Raw genomic sequence first — 19,344 nt, 5'->3', positions numbered from 1 at the left:
CATAGTGTGTCTAAGCTCACATGTCATACTCAGGGGTTCTATGACTATGAACAATTAAGTGGAGCACCTGCAAATTGTATTCCTCTGTGTGAACAAACCTTCATTTACTCAATCACTTCTTCATTTAAATGAACTATTGTCACTATTCAGCCAAGGATACATGAAAACCTTGCCTAAAAAAACTTTAATATGACTATCAGGGCTGGATTTACCATTGGCACAATAGTCACATGCCTATTGGTATCATCTAGTGTACAAGTGCCTATTCTACCACCACCATCTGACCTTTTTTATGACCATACATTCCGACACAAGGTCAGCATATCAGCATAATTCTCCTTTCTCCAAAGATGACAGACAGCTGTCAGCCAAGGTGTAAAGTCTTGTAGGAGATGGGAGAATAGGTGGAACACAACCCCAGCCCTACCTATGCACACATGACGGTGCAATCAAAGTTGAGTCAATGGGTAGGCAATGGGGGCCATATTTTCAGCTTCTAAATTCTGAACAAAGTTCTTGATACCAGTTCACCTATTATTATTTACTCATCTAGTACCACTTTCTCTGGACTGCCTGAGATTATTGATCCCACTTTCATGATTTCTGGAGCTCTACAGTTCTGTGCTGTTGTGGCCATGAAGTGTCAGTTGTTGCCTCCCTTCTCTATTCTGTATCTCTCCTCCCTTGATTCCTCTCCTTAAGGTGCCAAAGGTTCTTTGCCTATGAGATTCTAACTGATAAATGCAGCCCTGACCATGAAATTAGAAAAAAAAGAAGCACTTTCTATAAAATATGTTTTTTGCCAACCGAATGAAATACATTCCAAGCTGCTCTTGTAATTGTCTGGATTTCCTCTGTATTTTAGAGCTGCCATATTGGATTTTTCCTAAATGCAAAGATTTCCCTTACTGAGGTCTCACAACACTTAAAACAAACAAAGATCATCAAGGAGTGAAAAAGTCAAAACTCCTTATATCATATCATAAAACTGGTTATGTTTTTATGGTTAAATTACTTTACATAACTGAGAAATGTAGATTATACTATTGGTATTTTTTCTCAGCAAAAGGCCTCAACTTAAATCTTTCCAGAAGGATTAGTTTTAGGAAAAGACAGAGATTTCCAAAGCTTAAACAATTGGGTTATTGAATCATATGATAACATTTTTTACAATTGTGCTGGTCTACAATGAAATAACTACACGGCTATTCACATTGGGAAGCATTGGGAATTTAAAATCAACTATAAGCCGGTGTAATTTTTTATACAGATGAGCAAAATTTAAATAAAAAAGCATAGATTGGCAGATTGCCATGGATTGGTGGATTGGTAAAAATCACAATATTGAGCAAATGCATGAGAATCAAGAAGGAGGGTAAATTGTAAATGTTTTTACCAAGTTTTACCAGTAGAATGCTCTTTGAATAGCTGAGTTAAAAAAATATTTTTTCAATTATTTATTTTTAATTGTCCATAGTGAAACTAAGGAGAACTAATTCAAGGTTTAGTTAAAAACAAACAAACAAAACCAATTAAATGTAAAACAGATTAAAATAATTGAAGGACAACATGTAAAGAAACTTCTGTGAGGCTATGTACACACGTCAGGTAAAAGTTGTTGGAAAATAAACATGTAACGATTGTTCAAAGATAAATGACCGATAATCTACAGACACGGGATGCGAGCATTTTAAAGATGTAGAAAATGACATGTAGAAGATGGAATGATGTTGATTAAACTCAACGTTGTAACTTTCATAAGCCATTTAAAGCCCAAATAGAGCAGCAGTTATCACTGCAATATTTTTTTGAACAGCAGGGTCAGCATTAGGTTTAAAGTTGTGATGTAAAGCAGTAAGGTGATCAGTAAGGCATAAATAAAGCCATCCATTGAGCACATCATGGCCTACATTTTGGAGGTGGGGAGGTGCAAATTTGATATAAGTGGCGTGAGGCTAATATTGATTACACTACAGCAAGCCAAATTAATTTCACTGCAAAGCCAGTAGGCTAGTAGTAGTAGTGATGGTAGTAGTGATAGACAGGAGAGGAAAAGCCCGGGGAATTTAAAAATAGTCTATACTGCTGTATACCCACATCTTTACTTAACCTAAGACTGGCTATATCTGAAGCACCCTCTGATATAAAGGTGCAATAACCTCGCCCTGGAAAACACTATATAATACTCATGCAATACTTTTAACAAACCGGCAAAGTCTACGCTACATACCCCTGAGGAAGCCCACAATGGCGAAACGCGTTGAGTTAATAGGATTCAACGGTTTAATAATAAAACGCTAGTGGATCTATGTATAGTGTGTGGACCCTAGCCCATGCTATTTAATGGGCAGGGTAAAAGAATTTTCCATTGTCACATAAATTGTGTATGAATCCTATAAACAATACATAATCATCTTTTGAAATCAAGGCCAAAACCCCGTCTTTTCTTTCCTCTTCATTTGTCCCAGTAGGTCTCTTTATACTTAGGAATGAAACCTGCACGGAGAAGGGAAAGATATTGCAAATTCTGGTAGTCTTTACTACAGTGGTAGTATTTACAAAGTTTAATTTCTAAAGAGGGATATGATTTAGCAAATTGTCATATATGGCCTAGAATGTATAGAATATATCATATTAACTAGGAAGTAAAGTAGTTTATCTATATAAGCGTAATCTGTTTCATATCGTGATATATATAAATGTTTGGACCTAATGCCTAATGAGAAAAATGACTAAAGAATTCTTGGTTGTTGGTTCTTGTGGTACGGAAATGTCCACATGACCATTATTTTCCTTAAATACACTGATGCTGGTTTACTGAAAGATTTATGAATGCTCACAAATATATCCAATATTTAATCTTTTTCTTTTCACATAGTTAGTTAATTGAAGTACATATTCACACATTTTATTGTGTGAACATTCCCATATCCTTCAATAAATTAGCATCACTGCTTAAGAGGTTTAGCTATTGACAAAGCTGTCTGTGGCCATATAAATGCTCGAAATGCAACAAAACCAGTGAAATCCACTTTAAAGCTAATATGTTGTTTTCTTTAGACTATTGATACTTATAGAAATACCTCCATTGAGACTGTCTACCCCAAAGACAGATAGGCTGCGCTCATTAAAATATTATTATGTTCTTTTCACTACAATAAAAAAAGAGCCAATCAATACAAATTGGATTTGTACAGCACAACTATCCAACATGGAGGCATCAGCTAGAAACCAAATGTTAGACTGATATTTACAAATTAGCAGAATGGCATGTTATTACAGTTGTTTATGTACATGAGGAACAGACATTATCACCACAGTTCCATTCTGTCGTGTAAAAAAAAGTCATTTTTTTCTGAAGAAAGCAGCTTGTTGTCTTGGAAACTCCTCATTATTTCTTATTTGCTGCCAAATGAAAAGGTTGAAAATGTTTATCTAAAAAGAGACCACATGTATTGCAAGAATAATAAGCCTGCATGAGCTATTGTTAATATTTTATATTTAATGAAAAGTTGTCAGCCTACCATTTGCTGCCGGATGTTTCATTGTAAGCACTAAATACCTGTCACCCACACATAAGACTCTTTTAAACTTTATGTAAACCAAAAAGTTTTATTTTTTAGTTTTAGATTATGGGGGGGGAGACCTCTGCAGATGCAACTGGAAGTGGAATTCCCCTTTAGATAGTTTTTAGTGGAACAGGTTCCCCTTTACAAAATATCCCTTTACCTCTTTTTCTGGTGGCAACAATGTTGTTTTTTCCATTACTCTCTGTCCCGTTATAATAGTTACCTGGACTAATGTGAGAGTAAGATTTCTTTTTTTCTTGCTATGAAAGCCACTATTCAACGATTACACCGGCTACATAAGTAAAACTAGTCTACACCCTCCCATAAATACTAAGTAAGGATTTTATTAGGTGTGCATTAGTTTACATATTTCCAAATGCACATTATGTAAAAAAAAGTATAAATTCCATCTCCTGACAGTTTCTGAATAAATCTAACAATGTTGCTTTTCTGTGTTATGCAAGCAGTGGCAGCATTATCACCTTATGCCCTGGTGTCATCCTCATGGTTGCACTACACATGTTGTCCTGTTGACAACTTACCTTATTGTATAGCTGTAATACTGTTAATCACTGCTAAGAAAAAATATAATACTGCTATACAAATACTACAAATCTCTGTTCTTCTTTGCTTTTTTCTTTTTTTGGAGCAGGTTCAACAGTTCAGGTCTTCTTTAAATGAATCCAAAGTTACAACTTTCAGTTCATGTTTTGCTCAAATTGTAAAGGGCTAGAACTTCTGTTAGGATTGTTTTACTGTTTGTACCCCCCAAGGGGGAGCTTATCTCTATGTATTTGTGCTGGTGGTCATTGTCACTAAGGCTTTAGATATACTTTACGTTTCTTAAGCTACATACACACGTCCTTTCCAACAACAAACTACTGCACGATACATGAACAAGTGCTGTACATACAGCACCGTTCTGCTCTATGAAGAGGGGAGGGGGAGAATGACGGAGCGGCACCATGCTGCGTGCTCTCCTCCTTCCCTTGCATTAGGATAGTTAGTCGTCCATCCTCCGCCAGGACGAAGGGCGCTGTACACACACCAGATTTCACGCTAGATTTCTGTCCAATATCAGCCCTGAGCCGATTATCAGGCGAGAACCATTGGACGTGTGTACCCAGGCTTAGGGTGTAAGATAAAGAACTTTTCCAGATTTTTGAAGATATTTTTGAAGAAACGCTGGTTATTCTGGTAAAAAATTCCAGCATTTTTTCTCTTTCACCTTTAGTTCTGCAGATCCTTTCAGAGCTTTCCTGGACTGGGTCCCATACCATGCTGGAATCCTCCTTCATGCCGATGCGTAGGAAGCATCGGGCACTGCCATCTTCATCTGTCTTCTTTGTTCTTCTGGTTACATCACTTGATCCGGCACAGATCAGATGAAGTAGCCTGCTCCAAATGTGAAAAAAATCATGCACAGTGAATAGGCTCCTTTTGCGTATGCTCAAGAGCAGCCAGAAGCCTCCTGGGATGGGTGATGTATGTATCCCAGGAGGCTCTGCGCTCCCATTTAGTCTTAAAAAATGTTATGTTACTACCATTAAAGTGTTAAATGTTAAATGTTAAATGTTACTACCATTAAAGTGGACATATCACCAAAAGTAAAATTTTGCTGATATGTCCACTTTAATGGTAGTGAGCTGGCCTTACCTAGCCTGATGTGAGGGCTGCCATTCCCTTAAATAAATATTTTTCATTAGGCTAAAGGGATCACTAGAGTGTATGTAAGCTCAAGATAAAAGAAAAATATAAAATATGCAGATCAACTGTTCTAAGATGTGGTGGTTTCATTTTTTAAAGCGTTTTTCCTTCTATTTTTACCTGTTGGCTCTGTCAGTAGCACAATTCCTGTCCTAGGGTGACAAAACTCATTAATCAAACTGTCTGTATGAAGGACAAGCATTGTAACATTAGGATACGACCACAGACACCTACCTCATTCCTTTCTAGCATAACATAGAGTGGAGGGATTCTGTAATCCTCTACAATTATAGGTAATGGCAATACCAGAGACCATAGGCAGCTGTCAGCATGCACAATATTTGGCAAGATCTTTTTCCACTAATTCATTATATATTTTTTTCCAACAGATCTAAACATTTTCTATAGCATATATAAAAGACCAAAGTGGACCAAATAGGAGGTGTTTATGGCCTACATGGTATCGTATACCCATTAATAAACCAAAAAATGGCATTGTATGTAATGAAAAAAAATGACCTGGAAGAATGAATTGATTTTGGTATGCTAGCTTTGTAAATAGATTTTTGGATTATCCCTGGAAAAGTAAATTGCCTAATCTAACTTCAATGGAGCATTCATATTTCTGTGTACCATGTCATGGGATTTTGTAGAGAATTATTCATTTGAGATATATGACAGTTGAAATTTATGATTAGCATAACCTTAATCAATCATCAAAAGAGACATTTTGAGTTTTATGTCCTCTAAGTAAATGCCCTTTTCAAATATTCTTCACAGATAGACAAATCACATATATGACACATTTCTGTCCCTGAAATTACACATACTGAATGCTTGTCTACCATACAACATGGGAAATCATTCCCTATAAATCTCATTGTCCAACTATTATGCAGACCAATGCCAACATGGTTAGGAATTTTTTGAGCATAAAATTGTCTGGTTTAATGTCTTCTGCTGATACAAATTCTACTGAGAAGAAAAACAACTTAGACTATGGTAAGGACATTAGATTGTTACTTCCTCTGAGAGACAATGCTGTGTAATATATCAGCACTATACAAATACATATATCCCTAATTGAAACATAAGAAGCCGCATACATTGGCACCAAGAAGAGCGTGTAAAGTATCTGTTATTCTGATGCCCTAAATCTTGTATAAATGTTGACTCAAGTATCAAAACTACAGCTTTTATTAAAATATCACTTGGTGATCCTGCCATACATGATCTTGTTATAGGGTGACAGTGTGTGTCTCCAGCATCGTCACCTTGTCATTTACACCCCCAATGCAGAGGTATTGACACAATCTGAGTATGAGTATGGTCCATTGCTGTCACTCTTCTTGAGAAATATCATGGCCGTCTTACTTGGGGCGATAGACATCCACCACAATCCAACTCGTTCCACCCTAGCTTTGGAGCATGCTTTATCTAGAGGTATTGTACTGTGAGGTTTACTACTCAGGGGCAAATGCTAGGCTTCCAGTGAGTGGTAACAGGCAAATTCTTGAGCGGGCATTTGCAAATGCCTAGAAGAGTGTTTTTTTTTTACATCCCTATTGAATGTACAGCGTTGCGTAATAATGGTGTGATATAAATCCTGTTTATTATTATTATTATTATTATTATTATTAATAATAATAATAATAATAATAACAACCACATATGATTGTCCTATTCCCACCCTAGCGGTTGGGGGGCAGACAGATGCCATTATTGTGAACTAAGCTTTAGTGATGATGTCCCTGGATATAAAATCAGGTATGTCATGAAAACAAAGTTCTTTTAATTTTTTGGCAGTGGAAGAAGGAACCATAAATTATTAGCAGATTCGAATTCAGCTTTGGAAAAAAATAAATAAAAATGTAGGTGCGGATGAATTACAGTTTCTAGGTACGTAATTATGACTCATGTTCTAACATATCATGGTAAAAACACTTTAGTGTTAAAAGTTAGCTTTTTTATTTTCTTCTTTAATTCTAAATGAGATGCTTCTTCGACCTTTAATTGTTTCATTTAAATGTATTGGCCAGGAGCCAATAGAATTAAATCATGAATTGATAAGTAACGGTTCTTGAATCTTGGAGAGTTAAAAGCAATTGCAAGAACCAGTGCATAGCAACCTAATCTATTCTACTCCTTGCCATACTGAGAGGGTGCTGATGTCTAACACCTTCGTTTATTGCATTTCAACAGGAAACTGGCCTCCCAATGAGTTTCAGATGAACTGCCACTCATCATTATAACTTTCTTGGTGATGGGAACGAGAACCTCATTGAAGAGCTGGACGTGTGCCGCGTCTGCTTCAGAGATATCTGCCTCTCAAAAAGAAAAGGAAAACATTATCCCTGGCTTCTTCTTCTCATCCCAAAATCTAATATTACAGTTTAGGAGTCCTTTCTCTGGTTATACTCAGTGTGATCCATCTGGCACAGCCTGGAAATTTTTTTAGAAAAATGTACATTTGAATTGTTTTCATGTAAAAAGTACAGCTAATACTATTCCATTCCAAATATTTACATTTTGCTGTATCTATAGGCAGCTTAAGAAATTTGTCATTGTCCCAACGTTTATGATAATGTCATACCAAGAGTTGTTCTTTCTTCCTACCCCATTCAGGGTAAGCGATCACCAAACTCCTTGTATATGCTTTTATCTTTTTTTCTGGACTGCAACATCCTCTTCTCTGGACTTCCTATAACCAGACTCTCTTCTCTATATTCTATCATGAACTCTGCAATGAAACCTAAATTAGCTCTTTGCTAATCTCTTCAATAGCCTCCATTTTACCTATTCAAGCTACTGTGCTTTGCTTTTAAACCACTCCACAGCTTTTGTCTTACTTACATTTCTGACCTACTATACAAATACACTCTTAGCCTCCCTCCGCTCCTCCAATGATACTAATTACTTCCTCACTTACAACCTCTTCCCATGTGTAGCTCCATACACGGAATGGAATACATGGAATACTTACCCATTTTCCATGCAACATCCACCTGTCATGAGTGAGCAAATAACAGTTTTTAGATTGCTCCATTTGAAAAATTTGCTTTCACGGATTGGAGGGCAACATAGCAGGGGGAAGCACATAGAATGGGATGCAATTTTGATAGATTGATGGTTCCCAAATGTTAAATTTGATCTAAAACCTGTTTATACTCACATACCCCTGGTACGTCTTGAGCACTGCCATATTCTTTCTTCTTCTCTTTCCTTGTTTCGATCTTCGACGATCTTGATTGACCGAGCCAGGATGACTAAAGTCCTTTCAGTCTCAGCACATGCAAGAGAAGCCAGGATGTTGACGGATTTTGACGGCTGAAGAGAGCAATCAGGCAGGTGATTATATTTTATTGCAGAAAGGACATCTCCTGACAGGTCTTGGTGTTCGAATTCGTGTTGTCCTTATTTTCGACCCAAAAATGGCTGGTTATCCTACAATGACATGATATCTCTTACTCTGTAACACACTTTTCAGTGAAGTAATTCGATCACCTGAACAATATCTCACTATTTGATCGAATAGCTGTCGAATCGAATAGTCAGATATTTGACCATTATTGCTCCTGACCCAATGCAATTTTTTGCTCATTTCTATCCTGTATTCACTAGTTCTAAACCAATTAATTCCCTTTTTAATCTAAGCCATTTATTTAGTTTCCTTCTTCCAAAGTGTATATTGGGCCTTAGGGATACTCCTGCTTTGCAAAAACATGAAAACACTGAATTATTAATTATTTAAACAACAGACTAGTTATGTGTCTAAATATACTAAATACCCCAAATAAAGCTTGTTATTTGATTGTTTTATAGCATACTTTCTATGATTACCAATGATCACTTTTATCCTTCTAAATTGGGGTTTAAATAAGGCATTGGATGTCTCTCTTGACCAATAAATGAATGGCTAATTAATTAGATGCCCACAGAAGAATTGTTGTACAGCTACTTGTGACAAGTTTGTTTTTTAATTGGTATAAAGCCTTCTCAGTCACTGGATTTATTCTAAATATATCTGTTATGCAAAGCATCTGCTTATTGGTAAGGTTTTACTGTTACACTGGAGTTGGCTCCTTTCTCTTTCTCCTTGACTTTGAGGATACGTGCAGTTGTATGGGGTTATGTCTCTAGAGGAATATTTTTTTCTTCTCCTTTACTTTTATCTTTTTTTTCTGGAAGCACCGATTTAATTCTGTTATTGCTTTTTATCTGCTTTTTTTACTGTTCTTTATATAAAAATACTTGGTTTCGCTTATGTTCCTGCACAGATAAAACTTCAATAAATAGGTTTTTACGTGTTTTAGAGTTTACTGTTTAAAAAAAGGAATTATAAAATGCACCTACACAAACACTTGGGTGTTGTTCAGTATTACCTTTTAACATTATTCTATATTGCCTTTTGTAATGGGGTCAGAGCTATTGGATGCCTAATAAAAAATCAACAGAAACAAGTACAACACACAGCCTGCAACAAACCTTGGCTAGCACAAGAATCCTCATTTAAAAAAAAAATATTTTTTTTTCATGACCTATACATAATAGACTTTTATCTCAATAGAGAATTTGCTGCATTGATGAATTTTACATGATAAATTGTGCTTACGCTGCGGATTTCCCACTTCATGTTGATGTTTTTTTCCTCCAATAATTTAATAGTGGAAAGATTTTCATGGATACACATTTCCCATTCTAACTTCTCCAGGGAAATAATATGTGTAAAACGATTAATCTTCCTATGGCAAAGAAATTTAAACCATTTCATCCCCTGTAATTCATCTAAAAGGGAGATTCTGTTTAAATGCATTGCACTTTCATGGCACATTGTTTTTTTATATATGCTGTATTAAAGGGATTTTTTTTAATTCAGCAATTTTTTTTGCTTGAATATTAAAGGCTTTAGGAATAATGGTAGTTAACGTGGAACTAAATGCTCATTCATATGGGTGAGGTTTTGCCATTATCACTGCATACTTGCCTATTATGGCATACGCATAGGGATCCTGCAGAACTTATAGGTCTATGAACTACTGGAAGTTGTTATAGGCCCAGATCACCATGATCATGCTCCAAAGCCACTATCGTCATTGCTGACTCAACAGCAGACTTTTGGGTCTACAATCATCCCCTTCAGCTATTGAACATCCATTAATGTAACTGCTACGCATTTGGGTCTATTCGCAGAAAAAGGCACCAGAAGCCGGTTTTGTTTGGTGAAAGTACTTGTATGTCTTTTCTCCTAAAAATCTCTACCTTCTGGTCACTTTTTGTTATTTTATTAGTTTTTTTCTGTTATAAGGAAAACACATTTTTTGTTTTCCTAAACTTTTATAAGGTCTGGTCAGGGTCCTGCATCCCAGAGGCTTTGTAGAAAATTATTTTCCTATGGTAGTTTCTGAAAGAGATGTTTGAACAAAAGCCAAGTAAAACCTTTATTAAATACCTCTATGGGGTCTCCTTGAACCCATATAACAGCTTTAGACCCAGCAACGGTGATTTTAGTTAGGTTTATCATTTTGTTGGGAATACCTAGCCTTGATAACTATTGGAATATCTTTTTCCTTTTTATGTTTAAAGTCCAAGGATACATGTCTTTATTGTATTGGAAGAATTTTTCATGTGTGTGTTCCTAACTGTAATGATATGATCTAAGGTAGATGTTTTATTTGAAACTTCTTTGGTGTTTTCTTCAGTCTCTGTTTGCTTGGTTTATACCTGAAGTCTTTTATGAATCAAACTAGAGAATATTTTATGTGACATTTAGTAATACCTACAATGCATCTTATCTCCTTTCCTATAGGTGGGTTGTATAATGCCTACTTTCCAGTCCTCTGGAATCTGCCCTTTCCTCCATATTTTAAATATTACCCATCTTTTCAAACTTGCCTATTTATCTTTTGTCTCTTTAAACCGTCACTACTTCCCATCACTCCATATCTCCCCTCCTATTGTGTGTTACTTCCCTCACCTCCTAGATTTTAAGCTCTTCGGGGGAGGGTCCTCTCCTCCTGTGTCACTGTCTGAATTTGTCTGTCATTTGTAACCCCTCTTTAATGTATAGTGCTGTGTAATATGTTGGCGCTATATAAATCCTTATCATTATTATTATTAATAATATTAATAATTAGTTGTTGTATTCATTTTTGCATAACATCTTCAGAAAACTTTACACGTTCAGTAGCTATACCAACTCTTCTTGCCTTGCTGTTTTAAAGTTTTTTAATCAGCTGGACAATTTGTTCATATATTGGTTTCCTTACAGGCACATTACCAGGATCATTTTTTTTGTTCCACACCTCACTCTTTTTTCTGTTCATAGTAGCTTCTCAAAGTATTCTTTCCATCTATTCCGTTTAATTTAAAATGTTTCTGGTGATATCTATTCATGCCGTCATGCTTGGTTGGTAGCAATGCGTGCCGTCCTTTATTTATTTGGAAAATGTTCTACTATGTTTTTATTACTATCTTTTACACCCTTTTTTGTTGTGTTCCACAAATTGCTCTACTTTTATTTTAAATATTCTTTTTTCTTTTTGTGGCTAATGTTATTTGCTTTCTTTTGTTTTCCTAGTATTCTCATTTAAGTGTTCTAATATTTTGTTGCAAAAAAAATCTTCCTTGCTAAGTTTTTAATTCAGTTGCTAGTCAACATTCATTATCAAACCACTAATTCCTTGCTGAATCGCCCAATTGTGTCTTGGCCAGCTACATTCATCTGGTACATCCTTTAGTATTTTCCAGTCTTCATTTATATAACTGTATGTTTGTTTTTTATTGTCATTTATAAGTAATCCTACATTCTGACTTTTAATATTTCCTATTTCTATCTTCCATTTACCATTAAAAATTCTGCCTAAATCTGGCTTTTACATAGTGATCAGGGTCAAAGTTTGCATCTCTGTATCATTCTGTGTCAGAAATAAAGGAAACAAGATGATGGGACAAATACCAAAAGCCCAAATAAACAAAAAAATAGTAAAGAATAAAAGAAGCAGTTTTTTTCTTGTTGGTATAGCATTGTTTGGGTAACCTTTTTCAGTTTGATTTTCTCTGCCAGTTGTTGTTCATGCTTTGCATTTGTAATTTTAAAATCATAGAGGACAAGCAGCCTTGTTTTAATTTTCATACACTAATAAGTTACAGCTACAATTAAATAAAATGACCAAAGGTTGGTGAGATAGTGAGTCTTAGACCCACTGAAAAACATGAATGAATAAATAAATAACTATATATGTTTAAATAGTACAGTTGGGAGTTTTTGGGGTCATTTTTGGGGTTATGCTCTGGAACATTCTACCTTAAAACTAAACTCTAGGTTGCTCAATGCTTCCTTACCAGAGTTGGAACTGGGGATTTCATGGATCTGCCAGGATAGATCCATGAACGACGTCGTGTGGCCACTGTACACGTTAGATTCCCGTCTGAGACAAACCCTGAGACTCGTAATGGACGAGAATCATCTGACGTATGTACGTAGCCTTAGTTACACTAACCAGATTGTGTATTTCTCTATTCTGGAGAAAACAGACCTCACCCCGTGCAGCTGTTGTTGTGCTTAGGTAATGTCTGTAAAGTCTGTAAAAATGTGGAATGGGTTCCCTCAGGAAGTAGTTTTAGCAACTACTATAGATTACTTTAAGAAAAAGACTGTTGATCCAGGGAACATCCAATTGCCTCAAGGCATCAAAAAGGAATTTTTCCCCCTGTCGGAGCAAACCATGTTTTATACGTTTTTTTCTTCCTTCCTCTGGATCAACTATGCATTCATAGTTTTATCTGGGATTTGCTGGTTTGTAATATGTTTATTTTCCTACTGGTTGATGGACATATGTCTTTTTCCAACCTGACTAACTATATAACTATGTAACTATCTAATTTACAAAAACAGGGTTTAAAGGTTTCATCCCAAAAATGAACAAAAAAAACATTGCTTTGTTGATGCTAAATAGATACAATCACTGCATTCCAACTTATATAGGCTAGTTTTTTTTTTTAATAACTTTATTTTATGGCATGACAAGGCTCTAGCCAAGGGAATGGACAAAAAAAAAAAAAAGTGGATGTAAAGGTTGACTTTAATATAGTGACATAAATCTGAGCTTTTCTAAATTGGTAGTGTTGGCCCAGCAGAGATAATTACAAAGTGCCTCCAGGCTTAGTTTATAGAGTTGAGACTTCATTTGGACTCCAAGCAGAGAACTGGCCTTCTTAGAATATTGACATACAAGATGTTTCAAAAGAGTTTAAGTTTATAGTCAATCTGCATAATTGTTGCTGATTACATTCTAGCTTTAAATGTTAAAAAAGTATCCAACCAATAACTAAAATCAAAAACTAGGCATAAAACAGGTGCCCTTTCCATTGTAACCACAAAATGGAATGCTTTTCCTCCAGTTTTTTCCTTTATATTACCTTGGATAGAAACATTTTTCATTTGTACTGACCTCTGGTTGTTGAAGTGCGAGTAAAACTGCCTTCAAGATGGTTGTGATTTGAAAATATTTCTTAATTACTCACGGGTTGTCTAGACTTTACAGTAAATACTTTATAATAAATCACCTAAGAGACCAAACTGCCTTGTGGTTGCCCCAAAATGCAATGTGTTTTTCATGAGATAACACAGTGCTCAGATAAACGCCAAAAGAAAAGGGAGTTTATGTTCCCAAACAAACCGTAACTCTCCCTAGTACTGTTTCCTGAAATTCCATTGTTCCAATTATCTTTATCAGGATTTACTGCATCAAGAAAATTATATTATACTGCTCTTTCAGCTACATGAAAAAACAATACTTGTGGGAACAGAGAAGTTGAGCACTTCTATAGTTTGGGCTACTCCGATTATATATATATGAAGATTACATAGAATAATCGGCAGTTGGTTTAATCCCTGAACTGTAAAATGTAACATGATTCATAGCACATTATTAAACCTTTTTGTAAGTCATCATATATGTCAGTTTATCTCTTTGGAAACTACCTGAGTATCAAAATCCTCCACACATATTTCACAGCACTTCTGTGCTGCAGCTTTATCAGTGGCTGTATTTTCTGAAAAGGTGTACACGGGGCAGAAACACAATGGTGGTAGCTTTAGTTCTGGTGTTGGCCAGGTTTGGAACTGGATATATCATGGGGTGTACTATAATGCAACAATGAAAATGACTTGCTATGTTTCCTTTATAAAATAACATGTAAAACCACATACAGAACTTAACAAAAAAAAAAACACATTAATATTATTGTGAATAATAAACAGTATTTATATAGCACTAGCATATTACGCAGCGCTGTACATTAAATAGGGTACATTAAACATATACAGACAGTGACACAAGAGGAAGAGAGGACCCTGCCCAGAATACACATATGCCTATATCTCCCATCCTATTGTGTGTGAATTCCCCCACTTACTAGATTGTAAGCTCTTTGGGGAAGGGTCCTCTCCTCCTCCTGTATCACTAACTGTATCTGTCTGTCATTCGCAACCCCTATTTAATGTACAGCGCTGCATAATATGTATATATATATGTATATAAATCCTGTTTATTATTATTAATAATAATAATAATAACAATAATAAAATATATTCAAATACTGGTGGTTGAAGTTTAGCTTTAAACTTAAAAATTTACTGGTAAAGCCTAAATCCTAATTAAGCCCAAAAATGGCATATTTTCACATCTTGAAATTAATTAGGGTAGGGTCAGTCATGTATGACCATAAGGCACCCATTTTTGCTCAATAAATTACATTTCTCAGTTTTCCAATTGAAATCATATGTGTACAAAAAGATAATGGACATAGAGTCATAGAAAATTGGTGGCAAGCAGTTGTGGAACCTCAAACACCTAAATGAGGACTAAAAGGCATAAGTGGTCCTGGCAGTGTAGTACAGCTACACAATGGGTTTTTGAACTTGTAAGGTACGGTTCAAGAGGTAAAACTTACTTACACCAATCAACATGAGCGGTTTGGTTAAATCTTGTACAGTTTGGGGCTTAGCTGACATTTTATTTTCTTATTGATATTTGTTTAAGGCTTAAAACATTCAATGCTTTACCCATGAAAATGTATGATTTTATTATGCATAATATATACATTTACCACAGAGGCTTGGCCATATCTACAAAGAGAACTACTCTGCGGGAGGTCTATTGTCTCATTTGTCTTGCTGTGTGTCACTGAACCTCTTAATTACTCTATTACAGATAACAGATGGCAATCACATTTCAAAGTCCTTTACCTCTCTATGACATCTTGGCTGCACTTACTCTCCTATTTTGCTGATGAGACTATAAATAATACATAGTTAGAAGAGGAAAAAGAATGATTTAGGCTTTAATCTTTTATCTAAAGAAACATTATATTTCTGTAATTGTTACTTTCAAAGGGTTGTTGTGTCACCTGGCTAATGTTTTACCTATTAGTGAGGGAGGGCCCCTTCTTTGATGTAATGGAATGACTGGCATGATTTTGTATAGTATATTTAAACACGTATCTCTTTAATTACTAACCATTTACATTCCTTACACACAATGAAGAAATACATAACATAAAACTTTTAGTTACATAGTTACATATACTTGTTATTCTTTGACATCAAAATATACAATGTAAGTGAATACTAAGAACTTTTTTCATGGAATAGTAAAGTAATATAATAAAAAGTTATATCATAAAAAGTGAAGGCAATTGTCTGCATCACTACAGGAGTTCATAATTCCCTGCATGCAAAAGATGTTTCTAGTTTTACAGGTTGAAAGATGCTGGGTGTTATTTAACTCAATAGACTAAGAACTACAAATTTGTTGAGGATAGAGTTGCTTTTTTCCTTTCAATTCTCCAGGACACCACTAAAAAAGGAGTTAGCTTTTAACTGGAACATGTCCTTTGCCAATAGTTCATTCAACCACATTCAGCACCACATCCTTAGCTTTCTTCAGTTCCTCACCACTTGACTTCAATTTATTATGCCACCATTTCTTTAGTTGCAGTTGGACCAGCCTTGTCACTAATTGACCATTGGTATATAAATTATGATTGTGCTCAATGGCCAAGGGCAAGACATGGGAAGTGAGGCACAAAGTATATTGCTATTTCTATAAATAACAATGTACCCTGGGTATAGGGGTTTCTATGGTGTACTACAAGCTCATTGTTTGCATGTGCAGTCACCTCTAGGTTCTCGATTTTTGTTCTGTCCTACTGATGAGCTAAACAGATTGCTCATCAGTTAAGTTTACATTGTCTGTTAAAGGAAAACATTCAAACTCTGTTAGAATTATGATTTTGGTAAATATTGGATTTTGTATTTGTAAATTTCACCATAATGCTGAGTTACTATAGACCATATATGTTGACCAGAGCTGGCATAAAGACAACTTGAGCTCCGTACCATTACCAGATTGTAAGGCTTCAAAATGTTATATCTACAGGTTTTCTTTAGGGTCATAAATATTAGATGATCATTGTCTGATTTGTACAATTTCAACAGAGTTTGATAATATTCAAGAAGTCAACTTTACCAGACACCCTTTAGCCGATGTTTCTGCATGTAGAAGGGACTTCTGATCATGTAATAACTTTTGGCTATTGTGCGTATCCACACAATTTATCTGCTTTTCAAACCAAGTTACAAAGAAAATCTTTCAAGTGTTGAATGACATTACCCTATAGGCCCACATCTGTGCAATGGCTAACCTTCCTTGGATATTATAGGACTGTACAGAATGTTATAGTGGTATCAGACTTTTTCCTGTACAGTCAGCAAAAATTAAACAGTCCGAGAATATCCCAAAGACCCAATGAACTGCACTTACCCATTTAGTTTTTATTGCTCCTTTGTGTTCCTACAAATAACTTTACAATAACATTAACATTCCATTCTAAAAGGATTTCTGCTATCAATGAATCACAAAGGCACGATTGTTTGATTAGCAAATAAAAACGTTTTCCTTTCTTACGAGGTGAAAAAGAAAAATGAGCTAGGAGTTGTCATATAACACTAAGCAAACAAGGTATTACTAAATCAAGTGGACTAGTTAGCGCACATTTTTGTTTCTGAATGCTTTCATGCTTCCTTTATGGGACATACGTCTTACACTGTGCTCGTATATAGGTGAAATAAATGGCCATTGGAAGATGTCATTGCTTGCGTCTTTTTTCACTTGAAGCAAGCCTGAAATACCAGTCATGTCATGATATTCACTGACATTTGGGAGGAACATGTCAATCACTATGTTCTTATTAAGTAGCAGAACATTTGAGCAAACTTGTCACATTTCAGCTAGTTTAAGGTGTGACAAGTGTAAGTGTCAACTCTTGTATAGTAGAAATGTTCAACAAACATTTTTAAATGTTATCAACCTATACCTCCAATTAATCTTTTTTTTAGGTTAACACACTCTGGGTTTGTACTTAACATGAAGCCCTGAGTTTATTACACTATGCTTTGCAGTCATCAGAAAAAGATTAGAATCTAAATATTTTGAACTCACTGGACTTGAGCAGGTAAATGTGTGATTACTCAACAAATTCCTGCTAACTTGACTGATTAATATCATTAAATGTCATAAATCAAATGTCATAAATCAAATATGTATCCAGCAACCCCAATCATCCTGTGTACAAGCAATTACAGTGTATGAAGAAATCCAACTGCTTTAATCAATTCATTATTTCTAGAGAGTAAAGTTCCTAGGCCACATATAAGAAATGCACTTCTATACAAGCTGATCCACATTAACAATTACATACCATAAACAGCAATGGGTGAAATTTTGGTTCTGTCAATTGCAAATTGTATTGCATATGACCACTGAGTGAAATGCAAATCCCCTAAAAATGGAATTGACGCCAATATTGCTGGGGATGTCATAGGTACCTCTCAGAACACAAAAACAAAAATAAATAAGCATGACATTTTCTGTAAGTCAAAGGTAAAAGATTTGTGGGAAAATGCTTTTTTAAAACTTATAGTAATTAGCATATTTATTAAGCACCACTTCTAATCAGCAGTAGGTTTTTGTCCTAAGTCAATTGGCAATATTCCTGAACATATGATACTTTCATTCACTTACAATTGCAACCTATTGTAGAGGATGTCGACTAAAAAATACTAAAATTTTAAAAGGTTACAGTGTCACTGTTCAGTAAGTAGATTTTTCTGGTCAAATTTTTTCTGCTGCTTATCATTAACTTTGGACAGTAGATTACAATACCAATGTAGTCAAGACAAACAAAAAAAGGTGTGCTTGTACCAATCCATTCACCTTATACTGTTATAAAATATGAAGTGGGCACTTATTCAGAGTACCAGAGAGTACTAGAATTGTTCCCTGCATCAGTAAGGAACCACAATCGAGCCTTGAAAAATTCTAGCTCATGCAGTTTGATCAATGTGGTCTTTATGTTACAGCATTATTTCTACAATTGACACCAATGAGACATCTATTGTCTGCCATTCTCCATCCCACTGACACCAAAGATATGCCATTGTTTCCTCCAATACCATCAAGATCTTGAAATTTATCCAACCTTTGACATCAATGGCATGCTCCCTCAAACCGACATCAAAGAAGTACCATTCTTCCTCCCATAGATACCAGTAATGTATTGTAAGTTTACTTAATGCAAGGATAGTGTTATTCCCTAATCATATAAATTGTATACCTATTTCTTTACGTTTACCTTTTTGTAGGTTTTGAATAGACTGAGTTGAACATGTAGACTTTTTGCATCTATAGAAATTAGATACAAAAGTCTTTTAAATTATAGTTGCCCCTGTTACCAGCAGTTATCACTTACATAATTATCTGATCTGACTGTTGAAAGCTCATTTTTTACTATCAGTGCAAACATACAGTGCTGATTATACGTTATTGTTCATTGCATGCACTGCAGTCCTAGTTTTCCATTTATATTAAATATAGAAATTGATTTCATGACTTGTGTTTGTTTAACCTGTACCTTAAAATGAATACAACAAAAACATGTTTGGGAAGTAAGCTGAAATTAGAAAAATAATGTGACTGGCTCGTCAAACGAAGACAAAGCTTGCATT

This window comes from Pyxicephalus adspersus, chromosome 6 (assembly GCF_032062135.1).
Source record: "Pyxicephalus adspersus chromosome 6, UCB_Pads_2.0, whole genome shotgun sequence".
Lineage (NCBI taxonomy): Eukaryota > Metazoa > Chordata > Amphibia > Anura > Pyxicephalidae > Pyxicephalus > Pyxicephalus adspersus.
Note: the sequence above shows the minus strand (reverse complement) of the source record.